Below are 16,756 nucleotides of genomic sequence, written 5' to 3' on the forward strand. Positions count from 1 at the left end.
CTCCCATCCCTCCTCTGATTTGAGCAATATATTTGGATGTTTATATTTATTACCAGCCCAATCCTATGCACGTCCACTTAGAAGCAAGTCCCACTGTGGTCGGTGGGGCTTACTCACTGGAAAGTGCACAGTATTGCAGCCTACATTTATATCCCGCCTGGTTGACCATCACTGACTAGAATCCCACTGCATTGGGTATGTAATGTGGGTCTGTGTACATCCTGCAGGAGGCCTTCCTGTGTATAAGTCCCACCACACAGAAAGGATGGATATTTTGCTGGTCTCTTATGTGGGGAGCTTTCATTATACCTTAAAAAACAAAAACAAGACTTCAGTGTGGCCGGTTGGCTTAATGCTCCAGTTGAAGATCTGCAGTCCCATTCCAGGTTTCTATTTATGCTTCTCTGGTATTTATTGAGCATATTCTGTTTGTACAGTTGGCTTCCTTGTAAATTTCCATTTGTCTGGCAGAGGTATGGGCAAAGAAAAAGGAAAACATCCAAGGGATATCCTACTGGTGTGCTGCTGCTGCTGCTGCTTCATGGAAATGTACAACTAGGGTGTAACAACCAGGTATGAGCAGGGCCTAATGTTATTGCAACCCACCCACTTAATTTATTCCACTATTCTTGAGGATCCATCAATCGCAATGAGACTTGTGCAGTTTACCTTCCTGAAAGACTGCTCCTATATTTTTCAAAAGCCCTACAAGACTTTTTTAATATTAAAAAAATAGTGCTGGTTTTCAGCTATTCAGCAGGAAAGATATCTGAGTAATTGCTGCATTGGTTTTCATGTGGACCAGAGCTCTTGAGATTGGCTGGGCCAATCCAAGAAACAAACGAAGAAGTATTTGTGATGCCTACTGATAGTTTGGCTTATTTCGTTCTTCTCTGCCTCCTCCAAACTCCACTTAATTCCTAAAAACAAAATAAACACAAACTGAGAATAGAAGCACTGTAAAAGAAATATAAGGTACATACAGGATATAACCCTATGCTTCTGTATTTGGAAGTAAGTCCAATTCCGTTAAATGCAACTTACTCCCAGGTAAGAGTGCTTTGGCTTGCAGCCTTTGAAGAAAACCTAAGGGTCAGGGGTGCTGGGAGTTACAGTCTAAGGAATACCTAACAGGTTTCCCTCCCCTGCATTAGACCTTTGCCTTTTCCACAGCCTCTGGGTCTTAATGGCCAAAAGAACAGCAAACCTATCCGGTCTGAGGGCTGATGTCAACAGGCATCTGAATAAAATGACTAACACCCATTAAGTATACAGTGGTACCTCAGGTTACATACGCTTCAGGTTACATACGCTTCAGGTTACAGACTCTGCTAACCCAGAAATATTACCTTGGGTTAAGAACTTTGCTTCAGGATGAGAACAGAAATTGTGCAGTGGTGGTGCAGCAGCAGCAGAAGGCCCAATTAGCTAAAGTGGTGCTTCAGGTTAAGAACAGTTTCAGGTTAAGAACAGACCTCCAGAACGAATTAAGTTCTTAACCCGAGGTACCACTGTATATCTTTTTAAGCCAGAGATGGAGAACCTGTGGGTCCTCCAGATGTTGATGGACTCCATCTCCCATCATTCTCTGACTACTTGCCATAGTGGATGGGGATGACAGAAGTTGGAGTCCAACCACTCCTGGAGGGCCACAGGGTCCCCCAGAACCTGCTCTAAGCTTTGATAGTGAGGGGTCCATCCATGATTGCGTGCAGGCACTTGCCTTGCCCAACAACTCCAGCAAGGAAGGTTTCCCGGGGGCTGCTGCTCGCTTGAGCTTCGCCATATCCTTCCCCCCTGTCCTCTCTGGCAGCAGCTGTTTCTCCCCGAGTGACTCAGCCGATTCCTTTCATCTGACAGCCAGTGGGAAACTGGCAGGAGAAGCATCTTGCATGCTGGTGGGAAGAGGGAGAGCAAAGGAATGGGGCCCGGTGCTGAGTTGGCAACAGCAGGAGCAGCTGGGAAGCCCCGAACCAGAAAAGGGGTGCTGAATGGGCCCAGAAAGCAAGGGGAAAGCAGCATAGAATAGCCAAGAGCCCTCCCTCTTGTTTCTCCTCCACATCCAACACCACCCCAGATCAGATCCTGGTCTCTCTGTCCCTGATCCTGAAAATATTGCTCACTTACAGCAAGCCTACATGTTTATCTATGACCAGGCAGCCTCGTATTTATTGGCATCGCCTACCAGACTTGACCCTGCAAGCAGGACCTGGCTGTAACAGTACCCTTGTGATTCACGGCACGAGATTCCCAAGTAGTGTTCAGATGCACAGTGGAGGAAGAACATAGGCATTGTGTCTTGTAGCTGTTAACAGACATTTCATCCATGAATTTGTCTCTCAGTAACACAACAGATCTGGCACCAGCACCCAGCATGGTCCGCCATTTTGAATGGTGCTCCCCCATTTTGAATGGCGCTCCAATCAGAACCAGGGAGCCACCATTTACGTTTCCCACACTGCCCCTGAACTAGTATTGGTTTGAGTAATTGTGGATAATTTACAGGCCTCCGAGCACTTGGCTCAGCCAGGAAAGAGCCGCAGGACCCAGTGACAGAGGAGTTGGGGGTTAGAGGGGATTTTGCTCCTTGCATGTTCAGTTGCAAATAAGTCACATGGAGTGAAATGGGACTTATTACTTCCTTGGGGGGAGAAGTTGCATGTCATGGGCTAACTGGATGCAGAGGAATGGTGGGAGACAGCAGCCGGGCAATCCCCCTATGGGAACCCCCAGGGGAAGAAGTCTCTGAGCCAAGGAATTGAGGCTGAGATGACTAGTGGTCAGAGGGGGAAGGAGGAGGGGTCAGCAGCAGAAGAGGTGACGGGGTTTAGTGAACCAGAAGAAGCTGTGGCAGAGAGCAGTTCAGGCTCTGAGGCTGAAGCAGGGGCTGGAGGGGAGGGAGCCCAAAAGGCAGAATGGAGATGGGCTGCCGAAGAATCCAGGGAGTCTCTCCCTCCTGCTGCAACCAGCTCCTCTCCTCCCTGGTCCCCTAGAACTCGCAGAGAAATGAAACAGGCACAGCATAGGGAGGTTGTACACAGACACAGCCTGAGAAAGACCCAGGAGAGGAGGAGTCCTAGTGGGCACTGGGAAGGCAGGGACCTTCAGTCCTTGCAACTGCTTCATCGGGGCAAGACCTCCTGGAAAGTGTTGCTGAGACCCCTAGGCAGGAGCTGTGTTTGTTTTCCTTGAAGAATTCACTTCATTGACCTCGGGTGAATCATTGCTTTGTTGATGACCTGCACCTAGCTCCAGCCCTGACACTGTAGCTCACGGGGAGAACATGTACCATTTATGCTGAATGCCACAGGTTCAGTCCTCGGCAACATCTCTTGGTAAGGCTGAGAATGTTCCCGGCCGAAACCTTGTAAGTCAATGAGACTGAGCTGCATGGGTCAGTGATCTGAGTAGGTAGAAGGCAGCCTCCTAGGCTCCTAATGGAATAAGACTGGACAGGTCTCCCAGCTCTTTCTCTTTAAGTCTTCTAAATTTCCAGTTACATGTGTTTTAATTATAGATGTGCATGCTTCAGGCAAACAGCAGGTATGTTTTCTTAGAAATCTTAGTAATAATATGGTATTAATTCAGAACTGTGGCCTGCGCCATGGAAACATCCAGGGCAATCGCAATCGCACATTCAAATGTGCAAGAAATCTCCCCCCCTGCCCCAGGAAATTAAAACAGAATGGTTAGATCTATGACTGATATCCGTGAAGAATCCTTTTGACTAGTGTCTAGATTTCAGCTGCATCATCCAGCCTCAGCTAACCACCAAAAATGTCTGTCCTTCTTCCTCTTCTTGCTTACCCCTCTTAACCCCAGAGCACTTTTTAGTAAATCAAAGAGGGCTGGGAGGGGGGAACCCCTGTCCCATGGCTTTTACTGTCACTGCAAATATTTATTTTAAACCTATAAGGATATCTCACCTCTCTGCTAAACTGCACTCGAGGCAACAAAGTAAAAGTGATAAGCTTCCCCACCCCAAGATAAACACATTCCTTTCCCCCATTTTGAAATCAAACTCATTCCGCACATCTGATTTTTACAAACCTCAAAAGGACCACCTAGCTATCTTTGCAGGAGCAGCCAATTATAATAGTAAAAATAACCTCTTTTATTCCACAGAGAGTGAGATGTGATTTGCCGAATACCTCCAGCTTGAGCTGAATAATTGTAAAAAAAGAAGAAGCAACAAGGCTTTATGAACAGGAGTTTGAAGGGATTGCAAGGGCAGGGAAACCAAACAGGTAAAGTACCTCAGGTAAAGACATTCCTGCCGCCACTCTGGTGTGTATGCTACTTGAAGTACAGTGGCGGGAAGTGACCTTGCTGTGTTTAAGCCACTAATGTGCAATTGTGCATGTAGCCCAACTCAGATAATGGAAATGTTGGAGACTTCCAGGGGGAGGAACATGGCAGGCTGAATGAAAAGCATGCTCTAATTTAGGCATAGGCAAACTCTAGCCCTCCAGATGTTTGGGACTACAATTCCCATCATCCCTGACCATTGGTCCTGTTAGCTAGGGATGATGGGAATTGTAGTCCCAAACATCTGGTGGGCTGGAGTTTGCCTATGCCTGCTCTAACTGTTTGAACAAAGAAATTTTTAAATGATCAAGAGATTCTGAGTACTAAGAATTCTTATTTGTTTTATAATTCTCTGTTTTTCTGGTGAAATTGTTTTCTTGAAATTGAAAGCAATTTTGCTACTTCATATTGCCTCTTTGGGAAAGGAATGTGTTCTGATAAGGGATAACGCTGTGAAGATCTTATGGCGGAGACTTAATTGTTAATAAGACCAAGAACATTCAGTATCACAAATACATTTTTGGACATTCCATTCACTGTTGGCAGCATTCAGCAATTGTTTGATGAGCAAATAAAAGTGATTAGAACTGAGATGGATGAAATGGAAAGTGGAATTAAAGAGGACACAGAAACTTGGAGGAGTGGAATGAAGCCAAGGATGGTGGGATGAATAATTATGAATCGTAGAATCATAGAATCTTTCCTTTTTTCTCTCGTGTTTTTGTTTTTATTTAGAATAGTTTGTTTTACCTTACTGTATTATGAAAAAGCTTTAATAAAATCTTATTTAAATACAAGAGAACATGGAGGTGATGGTTAGTGTATGACCCCTTTTTAAAAACTTATTTGGAAGCTTATTTCATTCCATGTTGACATGCTAACCCTCTCTTATTCCTTTTTATAGATAATCTCCAGCCTGTCTCCTTTAGTAAATTATCTGTTCATCTTTACTTGGTCTTGGCATTGATGCAGATGTAGATTTGCATCTACAAATGGGAATTGGAATTTCGCTGAATGCTTAATGGACTGATATGCACAAAGTACTTGAGACAAAGTTCCTAGCAGATTGCCTATGGAAGCTTCCAGCCTCGAGGGTTCAGGGGTTCAGACTTGGGAGCCTCCCCATCCCCTCTCACAATATTTGTCTGTAGTTCATATTTTGGAAATCTCTAAGTAAGAAAGAGGGCACTTGTCCATATTTCCCAAGAAGGCCAAAATGCTTGCCTGAACAAACCTCAATTAGGGCTGCCTTCATTTATCTTTTTTTCCAAATGTGTTTGGCAGAGGGGGGAAGGCAGGAGGACTCTTGAAGGAAGCCAAAAGCAACAGCAAATCTGCTTCATTTTGTGTGTGTGTAAGGAACTAATAAGTTGTTTTTGTGGAAATATGCTTAGTATTGCTATTTAGTTTGCCATCATCACAATGAAAACTGAATTCGCTGAGACAGAGGCTTTAATGATAATTAGGCATAATAAACAGACTTCAGGGCGTGCCTGCTCCCATATGGCACACATGCATATCCATATGTGCTTAGGAAACCCTATTTCAAATGCCACGACTCTCTGAAGGGAAGCTACTGACTGCAAGGAGCAAGGGCTTCTTAGTAATGCAGCGGGTACCCTGGAGTTAGAGGAGTGGTCCCAGAGAGCCGCGATGCCATGTTGCTCTTGCCAGTGGTCCTTCTTCTGGGGAGTGAGTTCTCAGCAGATTCCTAACCATGCCAGTTCTTGGTGCTGTCACTGATATCGGTCAAGCCTGCTTCAGATTCTTGCCCAGCCCTAGGGCTATGGTGGTAGAATGGACTGTATCACTTCAGGTGATTTGCAGCAATCACATTTTTGAAGGCCCTCCGACACTGAAAAATTCACTGCAGCAAGAAAACTCACTGCACAGCTGCAGTGGCGTAGCGTGGGTTGTCAGCACCCGGGGCAAGGCAAGTAATTTGCGCCCCCTAACCCATGGATTTGCGCCCCCTAACCCGTGGATTTGCACCCCCTAACCCGTGGATTTGTGCCCCCTAACCCTAACCCCCAGATGTTGCGCCCGGTGCGCCCGGCCCCCCCTGCACCCCCACGCTACGCCACTGCACAGCTGTCAAAGGGTGGATTAGACAGGGTGGATTAGACATGCTAGCTTCAATTCTAGATGCAGGCTGTTTTCTTTCCTAGTTTCTGGGAACTACAGGAAGCGGGGGGTGTATTCAGGTCCTGTTTGTGGGCTTCTCACAAGCATCTGGTTGAGAAAAGGCTGCTGGTGTACGGTGGGCCTTCTTATGTTCTTACGATGCACATTTTTGGACAGCCCATGAAAATGGACCATCATGACCTCATTCATGATGAGTTCTATCTCTCTCTTCATAACACTGGCGCTTCTGTTCTGATGCAGGCAAATTTTGTCCCTTGCTGACAAACAGTGTTGACCTCAGTTCAAGTGTTCTGTCTTAACTGGCTTGCAGGCTGTGTTTTTAAAAGTCCCATTTGATTTTTGATTTTTTTTGGCGAGCTTGTGGAGATGGAGATGTTTGGGTCTGATTCTCCTTTCACCAGAGTTTCTTTTCTGCGATTGCTCTTTCCCCCCTTAATTCCTGCAGGAGTCTTTCTCTCTAATGAACATTCCTAAGGAAATCTACTTCTGTTGATATTCAGTGGGTGGATTTATTCATTATGTGAAGTGGAACCAGGGGATTAAAAGAAGAAGAAAGAAACCCTAGACTGGATTTGAATGTTTGAAGCATATATGTTACCACCCATCTTTTTCTCTTACTGTTCAGAAGCCAAAAATACATTCTTTCTTTAGAAAATAAGGAACACAAGGGCACTAGATCACAGCTCTTTAAACGCAATTAATCTTCACAGAGGCATTCATCAAGGACTAGATCTATGAGTCTTTTGGCTCTAGGCAGACAGACTGCTGGGACAGAATCCATTCAGGAGAAAAGAAACTTCTGCTTTGGATGCTTGTCTTAGTTAAACAAGGAGTTCAAAATGAAATCTGGTAGTCAGGCAGAAGCCAAATCCTTGAGGACTTCAAGAATTTTCGCCCATTCAAATGCATTTCTGTACTGCCTTCCTGCCGATGCACATGTGGTGACCCAGAATTTAAAAGAAGGCTGTGCAGTTTTTTAACAAACCCAAGAGAGGGGACAGGAGGGATGGTGAAAACAAGCCAGCTTGGTCCATGGCCAATGCAGGAGGCAGAACTGGGAGGGCAGGAGCAATGTGGCAGTTAACATAAGAAGAGCCGGCTGGATCAGGCCATTGGCCCATCTAATCCAGGATCCTGTTCTCACAGAGGCCTACCAGATGCCTGAGACAAGAGGGCCCTCTCCACTCCTGTAGTTTCCAGTAGCCGCCAAAGAAGACAGCTCAGCGTATCATCTCTTTCTCTGATGCAGCCAGGTGGAATGGCTGCTAATGGGCGCCATTTTGGAAGGGGAGTTGGGATGCTGTGGGGCACAGGCCCCTGACACAGATTTGCACAGCATCTGCACATCCTAATTTTCATGTATATTTTCCTCTAGGAAATTAAGATGATGGGTAGCTGGCCATTTCCCCCGCACTCAACCCAGCTGCCCTATAAGCAAAGAAGAACAACAGCAATCAGGAAGTAAGGGGCAAGAGACCCCTCCACCAAAAAAACTGGAGTTTGCCCCCCCCCCGCTAACATCACCCCCAGTGGGCAGGATCCCAATGGCTGTTGGTCCCCAAGCAGGCTGATGGAAATGGCTTCTCTAGATCACCTCTCCCTCCTCTGCTGGTAGGTGGAATGCAAGTTCTTCTCACTTCGGAGGATGTGCTACCATTTAGTGCTGCTCCATGGCTGTACCTCATATGGAAAGAGCTACAAAACTCAATCTGGAGTATGTGCAGAGGGGAGAATAGCCATCACCCCAGACAGTGTAGCCTGTCTGGCCTAAAGAGTCTTTTCTGTATATGGATTCAATGGCGCCACTATTAACTACCATATAGTCCTAGACCAACACCCCAGTCACTGTGTCATATAAGAACACCAGAAGAGCGGTGCTGGATCAGACCGAGCATTCTGTTACCATGGTGGCCAACCAGATGCCTATGGCAGGGGTGATTAGGCTGTGGTCCTCTAGATGCTATTGGACTGCAGCTCCTGGCATCCCTGACCACCAACCCTTCTGAATAGTCCACCAATGTCTGGAGGGCTGCAGGCTAGCCATCTCTGGCCTATGAGAAGCATGCAAGCACGACATGAGCACAGTGGGATTCAATCCATACCACCCAACCTTTCTCCAATAAAACTAGGGCTGTCCTAAGGAAAAGTGGGACATTCCAGGATCAAATCAGAAACTGGGATGGTTTCTGTACATCAGGGACTGTCCCAGGAAAACAGGGGCACTTGGAGGGTCTGGCTGGTTTTCCTACTTCTGAACTCCAGGAACTGGTTTTCAGAGACTGGCTCTATTGCCCCTTGGGAACCTCATTAGTGGTGTAGTTATAGCTTGCCGAGACATTCGAATCAGATACTGCGAACCACAATTAGTCTCCAAACCAGCACTGGAAACCCATTTAAAATGATGGCTTGCAGTTCTGGTCTGGAGGCAAGCTGTAGTTACTGAGAACTAGGGAAAGAATTGGGAGTGTATGAGGAGAGGCTGAGCTCCAAGCCTTTTTGTGCTGGGCAGACCACAACCTCTACATTGTGATGTCCGAACTGGGCTTACAGCTTTTGACAGCTTGCATTAAAATATCCCTGTGCGTGGGAAGGGCTTTCTTTCATCTGAAGATGTTCTAGGCTTTGCTTCCTGCTGCCTCCTGACCAACAGCTGTAGCCATACATGAATAATCTTGGTGCAGCCCAGCAGAGGTGTTAATGCCGTCTGGCTATGCATGTGGTTTATGGCAGAGTGTCAAGGTGGTGAGCATATTTAAGCCAGATGTGTGATGGCTGTGAAATGCGATAGCTACAGTGTCCCTCCATTGCATCGGAGGAAAGTCGGTCCCATATTTTGTTCTTTGAGGGTGGGAGGGAGGCGTGATTCCGAATTTCATTTTGAAAGCTTTCGAGGCCAGACGGGCTAATTTTCCAACGCATTATTTGGACATTTGGAGAAATGTTATTTCAGCCTAGCACATGTTTGCATGACTAAGGCCAATGTTAATGCTTTATTTTATAGCAGGGCTGTCAGACTCAGATGGGTTGGAGACCCAGACTCCCCAACCAGCGGAGAAGGCCCAACATTTCCCACCAAAACACCCCCACTGGTTTTTATTAGGAAAGATAAGTGGTTGTCTTCTAGAAGAGGATCCTTAGCTCAGTGGGAGAGCAGGTGCTTTGCATGCAGAAGGTTGTGTGTTCAATTCTTGGCATCTCCAGTTGGAAGCAGCAGATGAGATAGGACCGCTCTTTGAGACTGTAGGGGCATTCAAGAATAGCATACCCTCCAACATTTCTCCGATGAAAATAGGGACATCCTAGTCTATTATTATTATTATTATTATTATTATTATTATTATTATTATTCTCCACCCATCTGATTGGGTTGCCCCAACCACTCTGGGTGGCTTCCAACATATATCAAAACATAACAAAACATTAAACATTTTTTAAAAAACCTTCCCTATACAGGGCTGCCTTCAGATGTCTTCTAAAGCTTGTACAGTGGTACCTTGGGTTAAGTACTTAATTCATTCCGGAGGTCCGTACTTAACCTGAAACTGTTCTTAACCTAAAGCACCACTTTAGCTAATGGGGCTGCTGCTGCCACGCCGCCAGAGCACGATTTCTGTTCTCATCCTGAAGCAAAATTCTTAACCTGAAGCACTATTTCTGGGTTAGCGGAGTCTGTAACCTGAAGCGTATGTAACCTGAAGCGTCTGTAAGCCGAGGTACCACTGTATAGTTATTTATCTCCGTGACTTGGGGGATCACATAATTCTATAGCCTCCCAACATTTCTCCAGTGAGAATAGGGACATCCTAAGGAAAAGCGGGACATTCCAGGATCAAATCAGAAACCAGGATGGTTTCTGTAAATCCGGTTCTGTCCCTGTAAAATAAGAATACTTGGAGGGTCTGGAATAGACAATATTGGATTACTAACAGTCTGATTTGGCTTCCTATATTATCAAAAAATGAATGAAGCAAACAGCCCCTTCCCCACTGCAGTAGTTTTAAGGTGAGGGTGGCTCAAAATGGTCGAATTTTAAACTTGAACTTAATTCAAAAGGGATCCCAGCTTTATTCAATCCTTTTATAGTAAAGCTGTAGGAAAAAAAGGAGACACTCTACCTAGGGGTGAATGCAGAAAGTACCAAGAAAATGTAGACACTGAACCTGGCCTTGGATGCTACCTCAAGGGTCACAAACAAATCTAGAAGCTCACTGTCATGGCTTCTCAGTCAACTTTCCCTCTCCTCCCACCTTTCTTCCCCGACACCCGTGAAGCTTGACTATGCCTGTATTAAGGGAAAGTCTCTTAATCTCCACTTCTTTGAGGTAGTTGGGCTGCTAACTTATCAATACAACAAGCCAGGTATTTTGATCTTGATAAACTATATTCCTTCTTCCCCCTGAGATCTAAAATGGGTAAGAGGAACCAGCCAAGATCCAGAATACTGAGGTGTTAAACCTGTGAGGGAGGGGAGTTGTACTATTTCAGAGTGGAGACCAGTCATTCCTATACATGTTGTTGTTGTTTAGTTGTTTGGTCGTGTCTGACTCTTCGTGACCCCATGGACCAGAGCACGCCAGGCACTGCCTCCCACAGTTTGGTCAAACTCATGTTAGTAGCTTCGAGAACACTGTCCAACCATCCCGTCTTCTGTCATCCCCCTCTCCTTCTGCCCTCACTTCCATATATCACTACTGGGAAAACCATAGCTTTAACTATACGGGCCTTTCTTGGCAAGGTGATGTCTCTGCTTTTTAAGATGCTGTCTAGGTTTGTCATTGCTTTCCTCCCAAGAAGCAGGCGTCTTTTAATCTTGTGGCTGCTGTCACCATTTGCAGTGATCATGGAGCCCAAGAAAGTAAAATCTCTCACTGCCTCCATTTCTTCCTCTTCTATTTGGCAGGAGGTGATGGGCCCAGTGGCCACGATCTTTGTTTTTTTGATGTTGAGCTTCAGACCATATTTTGCGCTCTCCTCTTTCACCCTCATTAAAAGGTTCTTTAATTCCTCCTCACTTTCTGCTATCAAGGTTGTAGTGGTTAAGAGCGGTAGTCACGTAATCTGGGAAACCGGGTTCGTGTCTCCGCTCCTCCACATGCAGCTGCTGGGTGACCTTGGGCCAGTCACACTTCTGTGAAGTCTCCCAGCCCCACGCACCTCACAGAGTGTTTGTTGTGGGGGAGGAAGGGAAAGGAGAATGTTAGCCGCTTTGAGACTCCTTAAAGGGAGTGAAAGGCGGGATATCAAATCCAAACTCTTCTTCTTCTTCTTCTACTCATTAATAACCCCAGGGACTTCATTGGGGCTTACTTTCAGGTAAGTGAGCTAAGCACTCCATCCTTAATGCTCCCCTGAATGCACAAAACAGCACCCCAAATACGGAACACAGAAGACTAGCATTTTGGGGAGAAGTGTTGCAGCCTAGACTCCCACACCATACTAGACTCCCACAATTTGCTAGTTTGTTGAGTGCAGAGAAAGGTTTTGAGTTTTGTTTGTTTTGCATGCAGGGGTGTTCGGTTGTGTGGCCTCTCTTCTGAAGTCTAAAATGGCACTGCCCCCCCCGACACAGGTTTATTACCTCAGCGAGAATATGCTAACAGACCTCATACACATTTAAGTTGCTGGCAATCAAATCATATAGTTGAGGAGAGAGGGTGGGGGGAGCAGGATGAATTAATGATCGCAAATGCCGTAGAAAATACAGCAAGGCAGAGTCTAAACGCCCTGATACATGAGCCTGCTGTTTAATCCAAAGGGCTGGTGGGAACTTCTGCGAACAATGGCTTCATTATTTATGGCTGTTTTTGTGTGGTTGGAGCTTTAATCCTTGCTTTGGGGCACAGACAGGGGTCATGGATGTCATAATTTTATTAAAATAAATGGGGGACGGAGGGTGGGGGAACAATAGGTCTGGAGTGGTAAATTGCTCCTGAGCAGCTAAAAACTGTCTGAAAAACCTTTGGCATGGGGTCCACCTACTTGCCCAGTAAAGATAACCAGGCATTTCCTGTCCAGGCAGAACACAACCAAGCCCTTACAGAAACACTCGGGAAAGGCTGGGCCAACTGAAGAAACTCAAGAAACTGATGGGCAGTAGTTGGAAGGAGATAATTTGCAAGAAAGGCGTGGAGGAAAACAACATTACACACACACACACACACACACACACACACACACACACACACACACACACTATATGCAGAGTTAGAAGGGGGGGGGGAGTGTGAATTGCTTTTGAGTTAAAACTATTGAAGGGCAATAAAAAGGACCATTAGCTCCAGTTGTGACTGACTCTGGGGTTGCGGCGCTCATCTCGCTTTACTGGCCGAGGGAGCCGGCGTACAGCTTCCGGGTCATGTGGCCAGCATGACTAAGCCGCTTCTGGCAAACCAGAGCAGCGCACGGAAACGCCGTTTACCTTCCCACTGGAGTGGTACCTATTTATCTACTTGCACTTTGACGTGCTTTCGAACTGCTAGGTTGGCTGGAGCAGAGACCGGGCAACGGGAGCTCACCCCATCGTGGGGATTCGAACCGCCGACCTTCTGATCGGCAAGCCCTAGGCTCTGTGGTTTAACCCATAGCGCCACCCACATCCCATTGAAGGGCAATAGGCCTTCCCCAAAGCCAAACCAACACTTACCCAGTCATTTTTTAAATGTGCTATAATTTAGCGAGCTTAAACTTAAGTGTTTTTCTTTTCAAAAAACAAAAATAAATGGCATGATTGATACCACTTATGGTCCATTTATTTTAGTCACTCCTCCTTATGAGGCTTCCTGTTTAGGCAGAACTTGTTTCATTTTAAAACCCTGATAGTTAATTTGGTTGCTTCCCATTTGTTTCTGATTCTGCTCTGCCCTGTCTTTATTTTTATCTTTTAAACATTGTTTTAATTGAACTACGTTGCTTTCATGTAATGTGAAAGTTCTCCAGGGTGGAAAGGCCAGGATAAAAATATTCTCATAAATAGCAAAAGAAATAATCTGCGCAAAAGTCTTCGGAAGAGCTGAAACTTCTCTCTATTAATTGCTTCCTGCCATTTCACTAAATAGCTTGGTGTAGCTCAAACTGGGTTATTACACTTTATTTTTATAACTGTCCTGTGAAGCAACATTGCTGAAAGGTACAAATCTGTCTAAGAATGCCCAGTGAGTTATATGGTTGAGTGGATATTTGAACCCACATCCAAGTTCCAGCCTGTATCAGGCACATTAAAGATGACCAACAAAGGAAGAATGGCAAGCTAAGCTTATGGACTACGCGGAACTGGCTAAGCTGACAGAGAGGATACATGAGAGAGACAACATTGATTTCAAAAAAGAGTGGGAACCATTTATAAACGGCATAGAAAGACAGTATAAAGATTTGGACTCATTGGCAGGTTTTGACTAAACTTTCACAACTATGTAAGAGGCAAAATCAGCAGGACATAGAATTTGTTTAATAAACCAATACGGAAATACGGGGGAAGCCAAAGGGGGGGGGGGAGGGGAGAAATATGGATATATAAATTATTCAATTAAGATTTGTGGAAAATTTGTTGTTATAATTTGAAAATTCAATAATTTTTATTTTTTTATTTTTTTAAAACTTTGGAAGTTGTGTGCTATATCAGTAGGCACAGTTGCCTCAGGGCGGACTGAGCACAATTCCAGTTCTTCAAACAAATTCCTGAGGTACAAATGGGCTGAGTGCCACCCTTTACCTTCATTATAAGTGTCTGTCTGCCCCACTGTTTTGCACCTGGCACAGGATGCTGGGCTTTGGGGTTGTTGCGAAAAAACAGAGCAGATCCTTCAAGTCTCAAGTCTGCTCACCTCAGGTATAGAAGAAGGAATTGCAGGAGATGTCTCTGGCAGGCCAGGCCAGCCATCCCCTCTCCTTTTTCCTTTCTTTCTTTTCCCTTTCCAGCTAACACTTAATTTTGCATAGCGACTCAACATGCTCAGTTTTCATCAGAGTTTTGTCCATTAGGGTTTTATCCGTATGTGCGTTTTTGATTTATTGTACTTTAACAAACCTTGGGGTTCCTCATAATATGCTGGCATATCTTCTTATTTCTCATTGACCACATTTTGGCTCCATTTCCATTGGCACTTATCAAGCTCCCCATCCCAGTTTGCTATTACTGTACAGTAGAATGAATCAAACCATAGCTTATATGAAGTGTGCCTGGGTTCCCAGCAGGTGGCGCTGGTTCTTCCTTCTTCTTTCTTAACCATAGACACGTTACAGAGTTTGAATATTGCAAACCTTTCTCAGAGCCTCATGAACCAAGCTGTTCATTTTCAGCAGTGTACGTGATCACTTCCAACTTCTGCTCCAAAATGTTGCCCCTTCTTTTCAGCCTTGGATAGCAACTTTTTCTTGCATAGTTTAAAATAGACAGTGGGGGAACAGAGAGAAACAGCTGGCAGCTTGGGGGATAGATCTGTTCTTCAGAACTTCCCATCTAGGGTCCCTAGAAAGTGGACACACTTTCATTTTTTATATAAAGCTATAAAAAGCTGCTGTCCCTTGGCTATGCTCAGAGGACGTAATGCTTTTGAATATCAGTTGTTGGAAACCATGGGAAGGGAGATGGCTCCAGCTTGTGAGATACTAGACTAGATAAGCCTTTGGCCTGATTCTGCAGGCTATTCTTAGGCTCTTACGTTACCTGTGTGACTTTGTGAAACACTGCACATATGTATTGTGTAGCATAGCAATAAAATTTGAAAGCTGAAACGAAAAAAGTACTCCGGTTCGAAGGGAAACCAGAGTAAAATACAGTGGTACCTTGGGTTGCCCCTTCTTTTCAGCCTTGAATAGCAACTTTTTCTTGCATAGTTACAGGTTACATTCTCCACTAACCCAAAAATAGTACCTCAGGTTAAGAACTTTGCTTCAGGATGAGAACAGAAATCGCGCGGCAGCAGCGGGAGGCCCCATTAGCTAAAGTGGTACCTCAGGTTAAGAACAGTTTCAGGTTAAGAACGGACCTCCAGAACGAATTAAGTTCCTAACCTGAGGTACCAATGTACAAACATGGTTCTGAGCAATGCTTCAGATATATTGTGCTGATGCAAGATGACAAAGCAACTTCTTGGTTTCCCCGCTTCATTTCATGACTTGGAACAAACTTTGTGACGGGCACTCGGATCCTGCATCTCCCATGTAGAAGATGTCCAGTGTGACAAGGGTTCCAAGACCATTAGAGACAGTTTTGCTGGTTCCAGCTGGATTTTAATTCTCCTCTGTGGTTGCCAGAGTAAGAGACGCCAAAGGCAGAAAAATGCATTTTTGTTTCTTCTCTCTGTCATGTAGATATACAGATAAGATATATATTACACATGCATAAGTGGTGTAACTGTTGGAACTGGTAGGGTGGAAGGCAGGGAGCCGAACAGTAGGTGGCGCCAGAGCCAGTGACAGGAATAGCCCACTAATTCTAGTTTTATCCCCATCCTCCTTCCTGCTAAGTTCTACAAGGGCAACAAACACTGTAACTAAGGAGGAAGAAGCAAATATAGCCACTGTCCCCTGGACTGGTTGCAAGTAAGAAGGCAGGCAGGTGGGGGGGGGGTGGCCAAGAACAAACCGAGGTTGGTAGCCTAATGGACCAGCCTCCATCGAATAAAAATACTCTGTAGCACATGGATATGCATTATGGTACCTATGTGACCCCACTTTGAGTTGAGAGTGCATACTGTGGCTGCATACATACCATGAATCTAAAAAACATGACTTTCCACAAAGAATCCTGGGAATTGTCATTTACCCCTCACAGAGCTTCAGTTCCCAGCACCCTTTGCAAACTGCAGTTCCCAGCCATGTTTTTTAGATTTATGGTGTGTACACAGCCTGTGACACAGGGTACACACCAGCGCTTGCCATGTGGCAACTGCCTTTAATAAGGTATACACCGGTATCAATTCTCACTGGGCAGTCTCTGTACATGTTGTGTTCTCTGAAGCCAAGCTGAAGCCAAGCCAGCCAGGCCTCCAGAGCATCAAGACCGTCTGTAATTGTTCCAGTAAAGCCAGTGCAATGCCTGCTTATTTCCTTCTTGGGTATTGTTCTTAAGGTGTGGGAGCACTGTGTTGGCTAATGACCTGAGACCTCAAGAGGGCCTATTGCCAGCCCTGGGTTGTTTTGACCCAGCATTCCTCTTAAAGGTAAAGGGACCCCTGACAGTTAAGTCCAGTCGCAGACGACTCTGGGGTTGCGGCACTCATCTTGCTTTACAGGCGGAGGGAGCCGGCGTTTGTCTGTAGACAGTTTTTCCGGGTCATGTGTCCAGCATGACTAAGCTGCTTCT

The sequence above is a fragment of the Podarcis vaucheri genome, assembly GCF_965113315.1.
Source record: "Podarcis vaucheri genome assembly, chromosome: 10".
Taxonomy (NCBI): Eukaryota; Metazoa; Chordata; class Lepidosauria; order Squamata; family Lacertidae; genus Podarcis; species Podarcis vaucheri.